Source organism: Panthera leo, chromosome C2, assembly GCF_018350215.1.
Source record: "Panthera leo isolate Ple1 chromosome C2, P.leo_Ple1_pat1.1, whole genome shotgun sequence".
In the NCBI taxonomy this organism is placed as follows: Eukaryota; Metazoa; Chordata; class Mammalia; order Carnivora; family Felidae; genus Panthera; species Panthera leo.
Genome location: NC_056687.1, coordinates 99,950,850 through 99,970,781, shown reverse-complemented (window position 1 = coordinate 99,970,781; position 19,932 = coordinate 99,950,850). Strand labels below are relative to the sequence as shown.

At 36.7% G+C, this 19,932-nt stretch overlaps 1 long non-coding RNA gene across 1 annotated transcript in view; it reads right to left on the bottom strand.

Annotated features, from left to right (window-relative positions):
- Positions 1-19,729, bottom strand: part of LOC122198548 — a 35,841-nt gene extending 16,112 nt beyond the window's left edge. Inside the window, exons 1-3 of the long non-coding RNA XR_006193041.1 lie at positions 19,567-19,729; positions 6,492-6,610; positions 4,996-5,065 (exon numbers count right to left, since the gene is read on the bottom strand). This is a non-coding gene — a long non-coding RNA (uncharacterized LOC122198548). The remainder of the gene's footprint in view (positions 1-4,995; positions 5,066-6,491; positions 6,611-19,566) is intronic.
- Positions 19,730-19,932: the final 203 nt, after the last annotated feature.

Here is a 19,932-nt window from a genome sequence, read left to right as displayed (position 1 = left end):
GGAAGATCTCCTGCCATTCCTTTCTGACCTGCCAAGTTTCAGTAGAGAGATCGGTCACGAGTCTTATAGGTCTCCCTTTATATGTTATAGCACGTTTATCTCTAGCTGCCCTCAGAATTTTCTCTTTATCCTTGTATTTTGCCAGTTTCACTATGATATGTTGTGCAGAAGATCGATTCAAGTTACGTCTGAAGGGAGTTCTCTGTGCCTCTTGGATTTCAATGCCTTTTTCCTTCCCCAGATCTGGAAAGTTCTCAGCTATGATTTCTTCAAGTACACCTTCAGCACCTTTCCCTCACTCTTCCTCCTGTGGAATACCAATTATGCGTAGATTATTTCTCTTTAGTGCATCACTTAGTTCTCTAATTTTCCCCTCATACTCCTGGATTTTTTTATCTCTCTTTTTCTCAGCTTCCTCTTTTTCCATAATTTTATCTTCCAGTTCACCTCTTCTCTCCTCTGCCTCTTCAATCCGAGCTGTGGTTGTCTCCATTTTATTTTGCAGCTCATTGATAGCATTTTTTAGCTCCTCCTGGCTGTTCCTTAGTCCCTTGATCTCTGTAGCAAGAGATTCTTGCTGTCCTTTATACTGTTTTCAAGCCCAGCGATTAATTTTATGACTATTATTCTAAATTCACTTTCTGTTATATTGTTTAAATCATTTTTGATCAGTTCGTTAGCAGTTGTTATTTCCTGGATGTTTTTCTGAGGGGAATTCTTCCATTTCGTCATTTTGGATAGTCCCTGGAGTGGTGTGGGACTGCGGGGCACTTCCCCTGTGCTGTCTTGAATACTTGCGTTGGTGAGCGGGGCTGCAGTCAGACCTGACATCTGCCCCCATCCTACCGCTGGGGCCACAGTCAGACTGGTGTGTGCCTTCTCTTCCCCTCTTCTAGGGGCGGGATTCACTGTGGCCCATCTGGGCTACTTGCACACTGCCAGGCTTGTGGTGCTGGGGATCTGGCGTATTAGCTGGGTGGATCGGCAAGGTGCACAGTGGCGGTAGGGGCAGGCTCAGCTCGCTTTTCCTTCAGAGATTCGCTTCGGGAGGGGCCCTGCGGCACCAGGAGGGAGTCAGACCCACTGGAGGGATGGATCCGCAGAAGCACAGGGTTGGGTGTTTGCGCAGTGCAAGCAAGTTCCCTGGCAGGAACTGGTTCCCTTTGGGATTTCGGCTGGGGGATGGGCGAGGGAGATGGCACTGGCGAGCGCCTTTGTTCCCAGCCAAGCTGCGCTCTGTCATCCGGGGCTCAACAACTCTCCCTCCCTTTGTCCTCCAGCCCTCCCGCTTTCCGAGCAGAGCTATTAACTTATGACCTCCCAGATGCTAAGTCGAGCTTGCTGTCGGAACACACTCCGTCTGGTCCCTCCGCTTTTGCAAGCCAGACTCGGGGGCTCTGCTTGTCCGGCAGGCTGCCCCTCTGCCCCGGCTCCCTCCCGCCAGTCCGTGGAGTTAACACCGCCTCTCCGCCCTTCCTACCCTCTTCTGTGGGCCTCTCGTCTACGCTTGGCTTCGGAGACTCCATGCTGCTAGTCTTCTGGAGGTTTTCTGGGTTATTTAGGCAGGTGTAGGTGGAATCTAAGTGATCAGCAGGATGCGCGGTGAGCCCAGCATCCTCCTACACCGCCATCTTCCCAGGATCCTCCAGGAAAGCTAATTATAATATCCCTAAGCCTCAGGAAGATTTAGCGGTCAGTGAAAATTTATATAAATTTATTTTTAAACTATTGTTTATTACTTATGTAAATATGGTTTCACTGTTCAGTCGATGTGTGTGTGTGTGTGTGTGTGTGTGTGGTGTGTGTTTGCATATACAATTTAATAGGTTCCAGAAGCATAAGCATATACAGTGGCCATTTTTTCTAAAGGAGAGGACTTATTGAAGGGAGATTCAGTGTCAAGTTTCAGATCTACAATCCATTAGCTACATGACCTTGGATAAGTTACTTAATTGCTCTTTTGTTTTATGTACCACCCGAGTTCTTTCCCTATCCTGGCCAGTTGAAGAAGTTCCTTGCGCAAAGTGAGTTTTATTCCTGGAGCAGATTCTTTATCTCTTCCAGACCCTTTATTATACCCTAGCTAACCATCTCATTATGCACACTGCTAAGGTCAGAGAAAGGATGTCAAACAGCAAAAACCTCCTTTTGTCTTTCAGTGTCACTACCACACATGCAGTGTATCTTTTGCATTGATACTAAACCCCCACTTATTTAAATTTCTTTCTTTGGTCTGTCAATACTGGTATAACGACTGTGAAATTTTTAAAAATTGTGTGCCAGTCTGCTTAGAACATATGCTAAACTATTCCTGCAAAGCACGGGGTGAACCAGTCCTCAAGAGACATCTGTATTGAATCAAAACTCCCTGGGGATGTGAATATTTTCTTTTGTTTCAGTAGTTTTTTGTCTTTTTTTTTCTCCTTCATAATCTTTACTTGGGAACAATTCACATTGAATTCACAATCAGACTTATTCTGCTCTTCCCAATACAACAGTGGAAATAAAATAAAATGTATAACCAACATATTGTCAATTCACCGTTACAGTAATGCTTATGAATATGGCATTTACCTGCCTGACAGATGTTCGCCTATGTGATTATCTAGAATTATATTTTCCATCGCTTTTCTTTAATGTCTATTAACAACAGAAAGCCAAGAGCTAAAATTTTAACTCTGAATAAATTTTTCACTAAAAAAAGTATAAGAAATGATTAATTTTTATTTTTATTTCTATTACCATCAATTACATATGATTCTGACATTAAATGCCTGCCAGAAGGTAGATCACCTGACTACCCATCACTTACTAAAGATGAGTCCTTCATACCCCTTTTCCACCAACCACCACCCACTAAAATATCTTCTATTCCACAGTAAATTTCATTTTATATATGAAATGTATTTACATCAAAACTATTGTTTATTATTTATGTAAATGTGCTTCACTGCTAAACTAATACATTTTTTCTAACTGTAGAAAATTATATGGGTGTGTTGGGTTAGAATGGGATGTATAATATTTTTTCCATAAAAATTACTAGATGTATGTGCTTGTGTGAGCATATGTGTGTGTATAGACAAATTTTTCAGAACTAAAATTTGTTAACTAAAAATGGGTATCAATTAATCCCTGAGAGATTCAGAAGCCAGTATAACTTTTACTGTCTATAAATGTAATTTCCTTTTTGAATATCATAAAAGAAGTTTTCCATTAAATGTCATTAGTTATTACATTCTATACATAGCAAGCTACATGCATAATAAGACATAATGTTACAAAGTATACACTTAAGAAACACCCAGGTGTGCTTGGATGACTCAGTCAGTTGAGCATCCAACTCTTGATTTTGACTCGGGACATGATCCCAGAGTTGTGGAATTGAGCCCCACCTCAGGTTCCATGCTGAAAATGGAGCCTGATTGAAATTTTCTCTCTCCCTCCACCCTTTACCCCTGCTCATGCTTGCGCTCTCTCTCTCTCTCACTCTGTTAAAAAAAAAAGGCATTTGTATAATAGTTATAAATTTCAAAATATTATTTGCCATATAAATAATATACAAATCTTAATATACTGTCTTTAAAAACATAATTTTACAGTGGCAAAATTTGATAATAGTATGTCTGAGTTAAATATGTGAAACAGAAAACTATTGGCACAGAGTCTAGCCTTTCTTCTTAGAAATTTAGGATTAAAAAAAATTAATGTTTATTTATTTTTGAGAGAAAGACACACAGAGCATGAGCAGGGGAGGGGCAGAGAGAGAAAAAGACATAGAATCGAAAGCAGCCTCCAGTTTCCAATATGCCAGCACAGAGCCCAATGCGGGGCTCAAACTCACAAACCACAAGATCATGACCCGAGCAGAAGTTGGATGCTTAACTGACTGAGCTACTCAGTCTCCCCGAAATTTAGGCTTTTTCAAAAAATTGTCTTAATTTAATTTTTTATGCTATGATGAAGTGAAAATTCAAAATCATCTGTGATACATCTACTTGTAAGCGAATTTTCCCTACATCCCACTGTTTACAACAATGGTTTCTTCTATGAAATCTCCCTAGAAATATGTTATTTTAGAGGCAATAGTGAAGATATGAAGGCTTCAACAGCACTTGTGCCTTTGTCATTGTAAACATGGATAAGCCATAATTTGGATAGTAACTTTTTATATCTGTCTGTTCATCTGCCCATCTGTCCATCTATTCATCAATCTATCCCTACCTACCTATCTACCTATCCTTTATCTGCATTAGGTAACTTCATTTATTTAAGGAAAGTATATTTACTCAAAGCTCATTAAGTGTAGAAAAAAGTGCATTTGACTTTGCTTGAAGAGGGCTCCATAGAACCTCCTGGATGGTTCCATGCATTACTATTACATAAGTTTTTAAATTGCAACAACTTAAACTGTGTAATAAAAATACACGTTGCTTTTGCTGTTTTGTTTTGTTTTGTTTTGTTTTTACCAAGGGCTGACTGCATCAACATTTCAGATAGAGGCCACAATTGTTAAAATATAAACCCTCAAAATAACTAAGTTACCAGACTCAGAGAAGAATAACAAGAAATATTTAGTAATTTTGTTAACGTATGAAGGGACCATAGATTTTTACATGTGGGAAACATCTGCTGAAGCTAATTACAGAGTTAATACTAAGATACTGATTTAATGGCTTTGGTATTAGGAGAACTGGACTCTTATTCTAATAATAATAAGAGTGATAAATCACAGTGATATTAATGTGAATATTAGTATTACTATTACCGTAGTTAATACTTGCCAAACACTTAAAACTGGTCAATATGCTAAGCATTCTGGCTTAAGAATTTTATTTGATTTCACATCCCCAATGTGAAAAACACTATTGTTACCCTTCTTTTATCAGTGAGGAAGTGAACTTAAAGAAATTAAAAGAAATGTACCAACAGTTTCTCAGCCCATAAACTGGGGATCTAGGGCTCAAAATCAAGTTGTTTGACTCTAGAAATTACCTTCTTAATGACAGTTGACCACAGTTAAGAAGTTGGAATAGTCAACTTCTCAGGACCTTCATTTATTTATCTGTAAATGAGAATAATCCATTAATCTCCAATTCCTTTGTAAAATCTATAGTTAAGCATTATAATGTAAGTGAAGTTTTGGGGCTCCTGGGTGGCTCAGTCAGTTAAGCCTCCGGCTTCTGCTCAGGTCATGATCTAGTGGTTTGTGGTTTGAGCCCTGCGTCAGGCTCTGAGCTGTCAGCATAGAGCCTGGAGCCTGCTTTGGATTTGGTGTCTCCCCTCTCTCTGCCTCTCCCCACTTTCTCTGCCTCTCCCCCATCACGCTTTGTCTCTCTCTCTCCTTCAAAAATAAATAAACATAAAAAAATTTAAAAGATAACGTAAGTGAAGTTTTTAAGGAGAAAAATTGGTTCTTTTTATTCTCTTTGACAGCACAGTGTTTGTGGCCTAAATATTTATACCCACAATACCTTATGCCTTTCCTCTATCTATGCTTACGGAATTAGGAAATCGCTTTATGCATGTATAAAGAATACTAAAGCTACAAATAAGTCTTCTTCTCTTTTATTTTTTTTTAAAGTTTATTTATTTATTTTGAGAGAGAGAGAGAGCTTGCAAGAGTGGGGAAGGGGCAGAGAGAAAAGGAGACAGAGAGAATCCCAAGCAGGTTCCACACTGTCGGTGAAGAGCTGGATGCAGGGTTTGAACTCATGAACCATGAGATCATGACCTGAGCCTAAACCAAGAGTCAGACACTAAACTGCCTGAGCCACTCAGGAGCCCCTAGTCTTCTTTTCTTTTAATTACACTTCTCTCATTTACTGTTTTGTCGTCATGGTTTTGTTTTATTTCAGTCCAACTGAGATTTTGAGATTTTTCTTATTTTTATTTTTATTTTTTGGTGATAGGTTTTGTAGCCTGTTATGTATTATGTTGTTAACTGATATGAAATTATATTAATATTTTAAAATAGGCATTCCATTATTGATCATTATTAATTCCCTATTAACATTTATAGCAAACTATCTTCCTTGTCTCAAATTGCTTAATTATGCATAATAGAATCTCCTTTTCCCATGGTTCAGACTATCCATGGTCAGCTTTTTGAGGTCGAAATCACTCAAGTAGCAACTGAAATTTCTAAGATGTTTTAATAAAATTTTATTCAAGTAGCTGAAATAATGGGGGAAAAAAGCAGCAATATTCCACATTATACTTTATATACTCAGATTAGTCTTAGTGTTGTCACTCTGAGATTGTCCAAAAAACATAGATCTTACTAATGGCATTGAAAGTGATTACTATTTTTTCTTTTAAGTTGTGGAGCAAGAAAGGTCTCTGCAATTCTCACTCCTTCTTGCCCTCTCAGTGACACCAATTGTTACCTGGACCCTGACATAGTCCTCTTCCTACAGCTGACAAATGTTGGCTTAAGTTGTTATACCTTGAAGAAGAAACTGTTTTCACAGGGACTTGGGGACACCTACCTGCATGGTGAGGTCTTGTCTTCCTCATCCTGAGAGTCCCATAGAGGTGCATGGCAGGGAAAGCACACTGATATTTGGGAGCTAAATACAATTGTATTGAAGAGCCAGAAAGCACATCTCTAATGGTGGAATTAAAAAAAAAAAATGTTTATTTATTTATTTTGAGAGAGATAGAGAGAAAGCAAGAGAACACATATACAGGTGCAAATGGGAGTGGGTGGGGAGAGAGGGTGGGAGAGAGAGAACCCCAAGCAGACCCCATGCCACCATGAAATCAGGACCTGAGCTGAAATCAAGGGTTGGATGCTCAACTGAGCCACCCAGGTGTTCCTCTAATGGTGGAATTTTAGGCCAGCAGGAAAGGTTTAATTTTGAGAGGCTTTCCCAGCGCTTCCCAAGCAAATGCCAAGGTGTAACTGCCTATACAAAGACCCCGTCTTCCATCATCACTGTATAGAGTCTTTGGCACTGAGACCATTACAAGGTACCAGGGAGATGCATGGTACAGAGAAGTTGTTTAGAGAAGTCTCCTCTGGTGTTCTGGCCCTAATAATTCCAAACTGAGAGCAGCCTGGGTTTCACTTGGGTCCTCCTCTCTGAGAATACAGGGAGGCTAGCAGCCCAACAATCTTGGACAGCATCAAGAGCTCACAAGGGGGATAAATACTCTCCCTGAGCAAGGCATCCCTCAAATGTCATCATGGAAAAGGTGTAAGAGAGAAGCAGGACTGGTTCCAATGTGAGTAGGACTCAATGGGATTGAAGAAGTCAGTCTGACCACCAGATATTTAGAGCTTCCTTACCCCATCTCCAATATCCATTCACCTTTTAAAAATATTTGGATCTTTTTGAAGAAAGTCTACTGAAGAATTTTTACATGAAAATGGTACAAACATTGCCCTTTGCAACTTTAGCTCAAAATCGTTTTACAGATACGCCCTATCCCAGAGAAGAGCCCTGAAAAAACATAGCATATGTTTAATCACTGCTTCCTCTCATTCATTTCAACCACCTGCTCCCTGACTAATAACCAGATCTTCATTCATTCACTCATTCACTAAGTATATACTGAACACCAGCTTTGGATCAGGCAATGAATTAATCCCAGAAATTCAAAGGTAAACCCAACAGAGATTACCTTGTCCTTAAGGAGCTTATACTCTAATTATCCTACTCTTCTGTCCCCTCCCCAATTCAGAAAAAAAGCAAACAACCAACTCTGACACTCTGTGATTAATGTTAGAATCCAGGCAGCTATCAGGTGTATCTAGACATCCTTAGGAGACACTCTAGGGAAGCTTCCTGGAAAGCTAATTGTAGGGTGTATTAGTTTGCTATTACTGCTATAACAAATTACCACAAACTTAGTGGCTTAAAAGCTTATTATCTTAAGGGCGCCTGGGTGGCTATCTTGGTTGAGCATCTGACTCTTGATTTCAGCTCATGGTTCTTGATTTCTATCTCATGGTTTGTGAGATCGAGCCCTACATCAGGCTCTGTACTGATAGCATGGAGCCTGCTTGGGGTTCTCTCTCTCTCTCTCTCTCTCTCTGCCCCTCCACTGCTAATGTGTACTTTCTCTCAGAATAAATAAGCATTAAAAAAAGAAACTATTCAAAAAAAGTTTATTTTCTTACAGTTCTGTAGATCAGAAACCTAACATGGGTCCCACTGGGCGAAAAATCAGTCATGTTCTTTTCCGAAGGCTCTAAGGAAGAATCTGTTTCCTTGCATTTTCCAGTCTCTAGAAGCTGTTTACATTCCTTGGCTCATGACCTCAATTTTCTCACTTAAAAGCCAGGAGTGTCAAATCTCTCTTACCATTCTTGCATCACCACATCTCCCTCTCATTAATCTAATTTTTTAATTGAAGAATAGTTGACTTACAATATTGTATTAGTTACAGGTGACCACATAGTGAGTGATTCAATATTTATATACATTACAAATGGTCACTACAATAAGTCCAGTTACTATCTGTCACCATACAGAATCATTGTAATATTGTTGAGTATATATTTCCCATTCTCTATATTACATCTCTGAGTTTTATTTGTTTTATAATTGGAAGATTGTACCTCTTAATCCCCTCCATCTATTTAATATATTCCCCCTACTCACTTCCTCCTCTGGCAACCATCAGTTTGTTCTGTGTGTCTCTGAATCTGTTTCTGTTTGGTTTGTTCCAAACATGTGATATTTATCTTTCTTTGACTTATTTTACTTGGCATAATACCCTCTAGGCCCATCCATGTTGTCACAAATGGCAAGATTTCATTATTTTTATGGCTGAGTAATATTCCATTGCATATGTGTGTGAACAGATATTGATATGAAATGTGTTATTATACAAGAGATATAAAATGGATTTTTTTTTTATTTTTTCTTTTCTACTTGGTTAATATAATAGCTGCTATCACTGTGCTACTTACAAAATCAATTACTAGGTAAGGAATTAAAATCTAGGAGATAAATTTTAGAGGACACTTTGAAATAATCCACACTCTGAGTTTAAGACTTCACCCTCTAGGGTAACATTTCAGTGTGTGATTAATGAAATCTATACTTAACTATACTACACATATGGAATGTGTCTTATTCCTTGTGCAGTACATGGTAAATCTCTTCTTTGTTGTTTCTATGGTAGCAAGAAGTAAACTTTATTTCTTAAGAATATAAAAAATGAATTGGACTTTTTATTTCCCAACAGCTAAACCACTTAAACTGGACCAAACTAAAATGTGAAAAAGCTTTAGTGAAGAGAACATATTTCAAGTCTGGGATTTACTTTCCCTGATCACAGCTAAATAATGCTAGTTTTATGAGAAATAAAAATAATTCCAGTATACTCCTGTGTCTTTAAGGTTCCTTTTTCATTATTATTTTAAACAACTGTGGTAGAAAGCATATTTCAGAAATAAAATTTATCCTCAGTTTACTATTCCCTCTTTATTATTGAACATAGACACATTGTGTAAAATATTGCACATAAATATTCAGTAGCTACAGTGTTAATGCATTTTATTTTTATCATAATAAATTTTTATTAAAAAGCACCAAAGATAAATATAAATCCATAGGTGAATTAATGTCATCCTGATATACCATTACCATTTTCTAAACTCACTTGATATGACTTGTAATTCTATTTAAATATGCTTAAAATACCAATATATAATTTATAAGTAACATCTTACTAGTAGTACATGTTAAAATATGATCTATTGCAAATTGCACATGACCAAGTCTATTACAATGAATGTAATGACTTTACTTGGAATATATTTTCACTAGAATGGGTTAATTCATTGTGAACATAATTATTTCATTTACAAAATAAAGCCTATTAGCCAAAATATTTAAAATTATCAAATAAATAAAAAATACCAAAGAAGAACTGAAAATCTCTTTATAAAATATCATCTATATTATATTAGTTCCATTTGTACTGTCAAAAAGCTTTCGTGGTGCCATAATTTTAAAACACACACAAGATAGGGGTATCTGGGTGGCTCAGTCAGTTAAACGTCTGACTCTTGATTTTGGCTCAGGTCATGATTTCATGGTTTGTGAGTTTGAATCCTGCATCAGTCTCTATGCTGACAGTATGGAACCTGCTTGGGACTCTCTCTCTCCTTCTCACTCTGCCCCTCCCCTATTCATGCTCTCTATCTCAAAATAAATAAATAAACTTAAAAAAATACACAAGATAATTTTGAGTCAATTTTTAATTTTTTTAAACATTTATTTGTTATTGAGAGACAGAGAGAGACAGAGCATGAGCATGGGAGGGGCAGAGGGAGGGTGAGACACAGAATCCGAAGCAGGCTCCAGGCTCCGAGCTGTCAGCACAGAGCCCGACATGGGGCTCAGCCCACAAACCTAGAGATCATGACCTGAGCAGAATTCGGACACTTAACCAACTGAGCTACCCAGGCTCCCTGAGTCAATTTTTAAAAGTGAAGAAATAATACAAAAGATAGCTTGGATCATTTAAACTCTCAATATACTATGGGTAGTTTGACGACAAATGAGATAATGTGTTCAAATCTCTCCCTCTATGTTGGGTTATAATAAATATAGGTAATCAATTTCATAGAGAATTCACAAGTCTCTTCTTTAGGAAATATAACTTTCTAATATAAAATCTGTACTTCCCATTTTTATTACTTATTTTCTGTCACTGGGAGTTTAGTGATTAGAAGAAGGGGATAGATTAGGTTTACAAACTACACTTAAAAAGATTACTCAAGTTTCAAGTACCTGAGTTATGCATGTTGGATTCATAGCTTTACATCAACAGATAGGGGGGAAATGTTCAGATATGTATTCAGCTGGAAGGGATTGTGTTCTACCGTGGCCTATCCATGTGAGAGACCTGGCAAGAGTGGTGCACAGATGCTTAGAGCAGAATTGGAAAAATGACAAACATTTGCATGTCAATGACATCAATGCTGGACAACTTATAGTCACAAATTAAAAAGAAGGCAAAAAAGGAAAAGATAAAGTCCCTTAGGCTCCTTCAGCAACCTAAGCAGTTGCTGAAATCCTTGCTTTTGGAGAAACTGATTTTTCCTGGCAACAAAAAAGAGGTATCTGTCAAGAGTGTGAGAAGACAAACTGCAGACTGGGAGAAAACATTTGCAAGACACATATCTGATACAGGATTGTTATCTAAAATATATAAAGAAGTCTTAAAACTCAACAATCAGAAAAGGAACAACCTAATTTTAAAAAATGGGCAAAAGATCTAAATAGACATCTCACCGAAGAAGATAAACATATGGCAAATCAGAATATTTCATTAAAATAATGAAATGAAAACAATTATGTATCACTACACACCTATTAGAATGGCTAAAACTAAGAACACTGACAACACTAAATGCTGATGAGGAAATGGAGAAACGACAGGAGCTCTTATTCATTGCTGGTGGGAATGCAAAATGGTACAGCCACTTTGGAAGACAGTTGGCAGTTTCTTACAAAACTCAACGTGTGCTTACCATGTGATTTGTCATTCATGCTCTTTAGCATTTACCCAAATGAATTGAAAACTTAGGTCCACACAAAAAACCTTCACACAGATGTTTATAGCAGCTTTATTCATAATTTCCAAAGCTTGGAAGCAAGCAAGATGTCCTTCAGTAGGTGAATGGATAAAATATTTCATTGTCTACTTGTACCACATTTTATGATACAGTTTTATCAAGCTATGGAGAGATATTGAGAAACCTTAAATGCATATTATTATTAAGTAAAAGAAGTCAACCTGAAAAGATGCATGCTATATAATTCTAATTATATGATGTTCTGGAAAAGGCAAAACTACTGGAGAGAGTAAAAAGATCGGTGGTTGCCAGGGTTTGGGACATGAAAGGGTGATTATGCAGGGTACAGAAGATTTTTAAGGCAGTGAAACTCCTCTTCATAATCATATAATGGTGGATACATGTCATTATGCATTTGTCAAAATCCACAGAATGTACAATACCAAAAGTGTACTATCATGTAAACTATGGGATTTAGGTGATATTTTAGTGTAGGTTTCTTGATTGTAACAAATGTATAACTCTGGTAGGGGATGTTGATAGTGGAAAAGGCTATACATGTGTTGGGGAGGGGTATGAAGAAACTCTGTACTTTCCACTCAGTTTTGCTGGGGAGAGAGGGAAGGAGGTGAGAAAGAAGAGGAAAGAAGACAGGGGAGAAGAAGGGGAAGGGAGAGGAGGGAGGTGGGGAGAGAGAGTTCTCTGGCAGCTTTTGAAAAGTAGGGGGTGCCTGAGTGGCTCAGTTGGTCAAGCGTCTGACTTTGGCTAAGGTCATGATCTCTTGGTTTGTGAGTTCAAGCCCCACGTCGGGCTCTGTGCTGATAGCTCAGAGCCTGGAGCCCGTTTCAGATTCTGTGTCTCCCTCTCTCTCTGCCCTTCCCCTGCTCATGCTCTGTCTCTCTCTGTCTCAAAAATAAATTTTAAAAAAAAGAAAAAAAAGAAAAGTAAAGCCAGCCAATGAAGGCAAGAGAAAAAGAAATCATAATAGACCAAGGAAGCCAGAAGTGACAAAAAATTTGCCACAGTTTTTTGAAGTCAGATTGGATATAGACATGTTCCTATTGGACTAGGAAATATGAATTAACTACCAAGTGCTTGTTTCCTGAAAATGATGAGGTTAGCCAGAAGAGTTTCCTATGTACACATGCAAGGAAGGGAAGCCACACATCATCCCCTAAGTTATCAGAAGGGAATCTTACACTACACACAGAAAAAGAGATGGAGAAGAGTCAGTGTGGGACTATGGATGCAAATGAGCACTCGCTATCACTGATTGGCATTTTATCCTCCTCTGTGGAATACTGCAGTGATTTGACTCAATGAAAGATGAAAAGAGAAGGTTTTCACATGTGTGTTCAGTACTTTTTTCCTTCCTGTGGCCACTAAGGAGACCTTTGCTTCTCTCTCTCATTTCTTTTTTCTACCACCAGAGAACTGTTGTCAGCTCACCCCACCACACAAAGGACTCGAGAGAGCTGGAGAGTTTCATCTTGACTTGATTAGCTCTAAGCCATGTCTATATCAGAGTAATAGCTGAACTGGAAGTGCAAGTGGGAGAAAATCACTGCCATCCTCATCATAATCATAATCAGATAGAGAAAGGAGAACAGAGCTAGAGAGAATAGCTGGAGTCTGAACAAGGTGGATTGGGAAAATGTTCATTTGAGGTTATTTTGAGGGAAATTTGAGGAAACTATCCTGTTTATGAGGGCGAGAAAAAAAAACACAAGGGAATTTTATGACATGTTGTCCTAAAAAATTACTAAAAGTAACTCTATAATTAAAGAAATAACTTTACTGACGTTTTCTATAGAAATTGTGTTAAAGATTTAAATTGCTTTCAATCATATCTTGATCGTCAAATTGTGTTCTTGTTGCATATATTTTGTAATAGCAGTAATAGTCATAGTAATAATAATGTTATTAATATTATTATTTTGAAAATACTGAATGCCAGGAGTTACCTACAAACTGATAGGAGTTAAATACAAACTGAAAATTAAAAGTGTTAAAATCTCATATAGTTAAATCTGCATTATTATGTGATACCAGGGATTGCTCTTTAATCTACCATTGTGTCTCAGCTCACATTTGGAAGTTGCTGGCAAAGGGAGGGACTTAGAATATTAGTAAACCTAAATGTAGCATAGATATAAATTCATGGAAGCTAAATTCACTTATTGAAAACATTTTATGATGTGAGTCATTTCATTTTTCTTCTTGGTGATGTAATTCAGAGTTCTAAAGGCAGGGGCACCTGGGTGGCTCAGTTGGTTAGGTGTCTGACTTTGGCTCAGGTCATGATCTCCCAGTCTGGAAGTCTGAGCCCCACATTGGGTTCTGTGCTGACAGCTCAGAGCCTGGAGCCTGCTTCAGATTCTGTGTCTCCCTCTCTCTGTGCCCCTCCCCTGCTCCCGCTTTGCCTCTCTCCCTCTCTCTAAAATATCAATAAACATTTAAAAAAATTTTTTTAAAGTTCTAAAGGCAGTATACTGTGGCACTCAACACCCTTAGAAAACATTAAGGCTCAAATAATAAAGCAACAAAGCAGACAGCTGTGAGAGTTGATATATTTCAACTTTACAAAGTTTTCTTTTTAATCTTTCAGTAATTGATGATGCTATTAGACATATTTTACTATCTACCAGCTCCATCAAAAAGTAGACAAGACAGACAATATGAATGGAAATCACTATTTCTTGTGGATTATATTTGACATGATATACTATGGTTTTTTGAATACCCAGTTTTATATATCTCTGCTGAGAAATGGAAATCTTTATTTTGTCTTTTTTATCTGATTTATAACACTATTGAATTCAGAAATTGTACTCAATCCAATATGATTCCTCATCTGTCTTTCAATTTAAAAATAACAACCCAAACAAAATCAATGACTGTTTAAAAAAAAGAGAGTGAGATATAACCCTCCCTATCATGTAAGAAAAAACTGGAAAGCCTTCTATTTATACGAATATAATCTATCCAGGGAGAATCATGCTCCAGGGTACTTGTCTGATAGACACTGATGTCTAGTTCAGTATTAGTATTTTGTTGTTAGTTGTGACACCTTAATATTATAAAAAAAATTCATGTTACCCACAATCATAAACCTTCCTCTGTTACTAGATATTGAAGTGAGAGTATATCAATTGTATGTTGGGCTGGAGGGATGAATTTTGCTTCCATCTTTGAGACATTTTGTGACGATGTTGCTGAAAGCCTGTTCCAGGACTAACTATATGAATCATTAGTTAAAGAAAAATCCTGAATCCCATCACTAATCCTACAGACAAAGAAACTTCAGGAGTTACATTTTTATTTATTTTTATTTTTTTAATGTTTATTTGTTTATTTTGAAAGAGAGAGGAAGAGAGCAGGTGAGGGGCAGAGAGAGAAAGAGAGAGAGAACACCAAGCAGGCTCTGTGCTTTCAGCTCAGAGCCCCATGCAGGACTGGATCCCACTAACAGTGAGATAATGACTTGAGCTGAAATCAAGAGTCAAATGCTTAACCAACTGAGCCACCCAGACACCCCAAGAACCTACATTTTTAAAAAGTACCTTTTGAATGAGAAATACTGGTCTTTGTTTCAGAATAAGTCCATATTTGACAGAAATTTTTATCTTAATGTTCTAAGTAACTAGGGTTAATAATTAAGAATGTTGCAATTAATAATAGCAGATAATTTATAATCAATATTAACTAGAATTAAATTTTATGTTAAATTCATTTTTAAATAATACTGTCTTCACATTTTAAGCAATATAACAAAATATTAATCAATTCAGAAATGCACATTAAATATTTTTCCAGTGATTGGAAATCCAGTTAAAATTGAGAAATGTTACATATAACTTGTGATATTAAATTTTGATATTTAAGGGGCGCCTGGGTGGCTCAGTCGGTTGGGCGTCTGACTTCAGCTCAGGTCACAATCTCGCGGTCGGTGAATTCGAGCCCCGCATCGGACTCTGGGCTGATGGCTCAGAGCCTGGAGCCTGCTTCCAATTCTGTGTCTCCCTCTCTCTCTGCCCCTCCCCCATTCATGCTCTGTCTCTCTCTGTCCCAAAAATAAATAAACGTTAAAAAAAATTTTATAAATTTTGATATTTAATAAAATTTAACATTATAGTGACATTATATATTCCAAAACAGGTTAGTGCTTAATGTTCTCTACATAAGCTTTGTGTCAAGGAATTTATTTTTCAAAAAACAGAGTTTATAAGAGATTATAGATAGAAGGATTCCACCGGTCCAAAACTTCCACCTTAATAATGAGAAAAGAGAAGACCAAGTAGGTAGCAGAGCTAGGGCCAGCACTAGGCCCCTCAGGGCAATTTCTGTTACCCAGCCTGACATTGTGACTTGTTATATGTGTGCCTTTCAAATCAGGAAGAGGATGGTCGTTTTGAATATAGACTTTGAAGTCAGAGACATCTAGATGAGAGTACTAATCTGTTTTTTGTAACATTAGGGAAGTTACTTAATTCCCTGTGTCTCAGTTCCTCAGAAATTTAGGAGAAAGTAGAACCTACCGTATTGGATGGATAGAAATATTAAATGACAAGGGCACCTGGGTGGCTCAGTCAGGTAAGCATCCATCTCTTGATTTCAGCTCAGGTCATGATTTTGTGGTTCGTGAGATCAAGCCCTGTGTCGGGCTGTGCACCATTGGTGCAGAGCCTGCTTGGGATTCTCTCCCTCCCTCTCTCTCTGCCCCAGGCCCCCCTCAAAATAAATAAATAAACAAATAAAAAGGAATTTTAAATGACATACAGAATTTCAAGTGTCTGACTCCTTATTGCTATCTGCCTTATATATATTTACATGTTTTTATATTTATAAATGTTTATATTTTGAATTTAATATTTTCCATAGGTAATGTACTCAAACAGTTTTTTTAAAAATCAAAGCAATGTAAAAACTATACAGTAAAAATTACCCCTACAAGTCTCCTTCCTCTCACCTGTGGACAACTACATTTATTTGTTTGCATATATATGCCTGGTTCTGCATTTTCTTTATGTAAATATTAACAAGTAAAAGTCAATATATATTGTTCTTTTTCCTTCATATATTAATGGTGACCACACACAGCCTTATACATTTTTTGTTTAACTTAACGTTATATCTTGGAGATCACTCCATGTCAAAATGCAGAAAATATCTTCATTTCTCTTTTACAGCAGAATCATAATAATGGCCAAAATTTTTGTGGTAATTAGCATGCACAAGGTATTATTTTAAGTATTTTACACATAGTAAGACATATGTAATAGCATATTCTTCAGAACCACACTAGGAAATATATATTTATTTAATTCCTATTTATAGATGCAGAAGACATATTTATGAATCTTGCTGCAAGTCTTACAATGTCAAGGTATAAAGTAAGGATTTAAAACTGTTAGTCTTGCAATTTGGGCTCTGAAACTTTACACCGTAATACATCTAAGCTTCATAATATCCCATTCTATAGATGAATCATAACTTATTTATCCAGTACTCTACTAATACAAAATCATGTTGCTTCCAAATTTTCTTTTTATTACAACTAATGCTGCAGTAATTCTTGAACAGAAAAACATATGCAGCTATATCTATAGCAAAAATTCATAGAAGTCAGATTGCTGGCTGAAAATGTAAATGCCTTTGTAATTTTGATAGATGCTGCCAAATTACTCTCTTTAGTGATTTTTAATGTGTAGTTCCACCAGCAATGTATTAGAATCTTTATTTCGCCATAGCCCTGCTAACAGATATTGTCAAACATTTAGGTTTTGTCCCCAAATAGGACAAAAACGCTATGTCACTATAGTGACATGTCAAGAGCATATACTGTCACATGGTTTATTACTGTTGATGTTGACCTTGATCACCTGGCCAAGGTAGCATTAGTATTAATTTTTCATTAGAAATTAGAGTGAGCATGTTTCCATTTGTTTCAAGACAAATATGTATTTCCTTTTCTGTTCATAACCTTTACTCATTTTTAGAAACTGGACAGTTAGTCTTTTTCTTATAAATACCTAGGAATTCTTTTAATGTATTCAGGAGGTTGATCTTTTAAATGCAAAGTGATTTGAACATTTTTCAAGTTTTCATTTTTTTAAATAGACTTTATTTTTTGAAACAGTTTTAGATTACAGAAAAACTGAGAAGATAGTACAGAGAGTTCTTGGGTATCTTATACTCAGTTTCCCTTATTATTAGTATCTCACATAGTATGGCACATATGTTACAATTAATGGACTAATATTAATACATTATTATTAACTAAAAGCCGTATTTTCTTCAGATTTCCTTAATTATTACCTAATGGGCATTTTGTTTGTTTTGTCTTTGTTTTTCTCTTTCAGGATCCTATCCAAGCAACCATAATACATTTAGTTTTCAGGTCTTTGTAGGCTCTTTCATCATTCAGACTGCTATAAGTAAATACTACAGACTGGTGGCTTAACCAACATATATTTATATCTCATAGTTCTGAACACATAGAAGTCCAAGATAAGGATGCCAATATGGTGGGATTCTTGGTGAGAGCCCCCTTCTTGATTGGATCCCTTCATGGGCTTTCCTTGGTTTGTGCACTCAGAGAGAGAGGGAAAAGGAGGAAGGGAAGAAGAGAGAGACAGAGAGAGAGAGAGAGAGAGAGATCCTCTCTCTTCCTATTTTTTAAGGGCATTTATCCCATCATGAGGCTCTACCCTCATGATTAGATCTAAAACTAATTATTTCCCAAAGGCTCCACCTCCAAATACCATCACATTGGGAATTAAGCTTCAATATGTGAATTTGGAGGGATAGTCAATCCGTATCAGGCTTTCTTGACTGTGAAAGTTTGTGAGATTTTCCTTGTTTTTGTTGATCTTGACAGTTTTCAGGAGTATTGTTTAGATACTTTGTGGGATGCCATTTTATTGGAATTTTCTGATTTTTTTTTAAGTGATTAGTCTGAGGTTATGAGTTTTGGGAAGAAAAACAAGGGTATATAGTACCATTTTCATCATAACATGTCAAGAATATATACTGTCACATGATTTATTACTGTTGATGTTGACCTTGATCTCCTGGCCCAGGTAGCATTTGTGGGTTTCTCCATTATAAAATTACTCTCTAACTCCACCTACTTTCCATACCAGTTCTTTGGAAGAAAGCTACTATGCCCAGTCCAGACTTAAGCATGGGGAGTTATAACCCTCCTACTCAGGGAGAGGAGTATCTGTGTCTATTACTTAGAATTGTTCTGCATGGAGATGTATTTATTATCTTCCCTTTATTCATTTTTTATATCTGTATGAAATCATAAGCTTTTGTTTGTTTGTTTTTTGTTCTTTTTTTTTTTTTTTTTTTTTTTTTTTTTTTTGTACTTTGAGTTAAACCAATACTATTTTATACATTTTGTTGCTCAGGAAAGCTTTGTCCATTAGAAGTTCTTTCACTTGGCTCCTGTGTCTTTTTGAAATAACTCCATCAATGTCTGGTTTGTTTGAGTACTTCCTCACTTTCTAGCAATATAAGATGCTCTAGGCTTATTTTGTGTATTTACTGCCCCAGTCCTAGAATCAACCATTTCTTCAAAGAGTCCTTTTGAAGGTTCCTTTTATTGTAGAATAATGTTAGAAACCAAGGTCTGGGCACTATATTTGCTTATTGCGAGGGTGGTATTGTTGCTTTTACTCCTTCTTAGGGGACAGAGTAAGAAAATATATGTGTGTATACTGTCTTGTGTGTGTGTGTGTGCGTGTGATTTCTATATGCAATCATATGTAACCATATTAATTAAACATGAATTTAAAAAAAAAAGGAAAAAAAAACCCATGAGTTCATATAGATGTCTCCAACTCTAATCCCTTACCACATGGATCATTCTAGCCCCCTTCCCTTGATTAGCTGTAAATTCCCACTCCAACAGTGAAAACTTTGGTTTCCACAATTTGCCATCCACTTACTCTATTTTTCAGTTCCAATGTATGTATAGCAGTATCAAAATTGTAACTGGCCCAGAAAGCCTAAAGTACCTTGCTTATTTGTAGTCCTCTTCCCATTAGTTGTGTAGACTCAATCAATTTCCAGAGTTACTTAGGTCAGCACTTTTTCTCATCTCCTTTAGTGAGGTTATTTCATACATTTGTAATACAGTTAGATTCTATTGTCATACTCTGTCTTCCTTCTTGGGATTCCCCAACCTCCTAAATGAATTTTTAAATTTGCATACATTAAGATTCACCTTTGTACTTTAAAGGTTGATGAGTTTTGACAAGTACATAATTTTATAACACATTACAATATTATACAAAATATTATCACTAAAAAATTTATCACCTAAAAAACTTCATGAGCTTCACCTGTTTAATCATCTCATCCTGAGGATTCCCAGAAACACT